The sequence below is a fragment of the Echinococcus granulosus genome (assembly GCF_000524195.1).
Source record: "Echinococcus granulosus chromosome Unknown EG_S00207, whole genome shotgun sequence".
Lineage (NCBI taxonomy): Eukaryota > Metazoa > Platyhelminthes > Cestoda > Cyclophyllidea > Taeniidae > Echinococcus > Echinococcus granulosus.
The window spans coordinates 16,965-18,406 of NW_020170587.1; positions in this window are offsets into that span (position 1 = coordinate 16,965).

Sequence of the window (1,442 nt, forward strand, 5' to 3'; positions counted from 1 at the left end):
CTAGATATGTTTGCACTATATGATGTTTTTCATGGTTCCACCTTTAAAGGCTTTAGTGTTCGCACAAATTCTCCAAACATTGTGCGTTAAGACCATGTGATTCATCTTACATTTCTTTGGAAATAAGTGTCAATTCAGAAAAGCTTTATGTCAAAGTGTTTTACAGATGCTTTATAGTTGACATTTGATATCATGCCAACCTAAACACCTGGTGAACATAAAGTAAAGCACATTCTCTTTTGCAACACCCTGAGTAAAAAACCAAAACGTCATGTGATTAATTAAAAAATTGGCAATAATTCACCCCGCAGAAAAAATAAATGTCTTCTATCTTATGATTGCAAGCATCTTAGATTTCTTCTAGCCCTTCACTTGTCAACAAAAGACTTGTTCAATGAGTACAAATTCATATGCAATACCCTCCGGAATTGCCCGACGCTGCAAAAATAAATGTATAAATTTAAGCTGGTACGCTGAATATTAACTCCTCTAAAGTGTTAAAACAAAAGACTCACCTAGTAATATCAACCTGATATTGGAAATCATTGAGACGAGTCCACTGACCTGTCGTCTGTTCGACCGATGTCAGAGGAAGACTTTTGACATTTGAATGCAAATTTCCATCAGCAACCACCGCGCATCCGTTGAAGCAGGCGATTCCTGGGCTGATTTGTCCCAATAACATCGAGTTGAGCTTACTCCATCGCCATTCGCTCTCATCCGCAGGATCTTCTTCCATCCCAACCCATTCTCATCTCCTGACAAGAAATCGAAGCCAAAATTCTGTGTCCATTAATTCACGGTAATCAGTAGATGGAAGAGTTTGCCCTGTTCATGCAAGACGCAATGAACAATGAGCGATGAGCCATCACTCTCCTCTGTTTACTTCACTATCTCCAATCGTGATTAAGAGCACGAAGAAGTGATTTATACGGCTTAAATAAGGCACATGAGAAAGAAGGAAAGACCACACATGCATCATGTGTTGTGAGGACCTTAAAGACCGTTTGGCTTGGTGCAATGCGTAGAAGATGACTTCACCTGTGCCAAACGTTTTGCGGTATTCATTTGCCTGCTTCGCTTGTGCTTAAATGTGATGCCTTGATTAGAATTTTGCCTCGCCTCGTAGGTTACGCGGCACTCGAGGCCCCGTTCTTATACCTCTGTTGGAGAGCATGGACTGCGAAACATGCCAGTAGCTCCATCACTTCTGTGCTTGGCAATATGCTGTAAATGAGAGAATCCGTGTCTACCCTTAACAGAATGCTTGCAAATGACACTCGGTTAATGTTCGTATTCTCTGTTTTCAGGAAGGCTATTAACAATCGTGAGTCATCTGAAATATCTTGTGACGTAGCATTCATTGGTGACTCTATGAAGACTTCTACACTACACTCCTTCTCGCCTTTTGTATACCAGCACTAGTGGATCCGTTGTTTTCA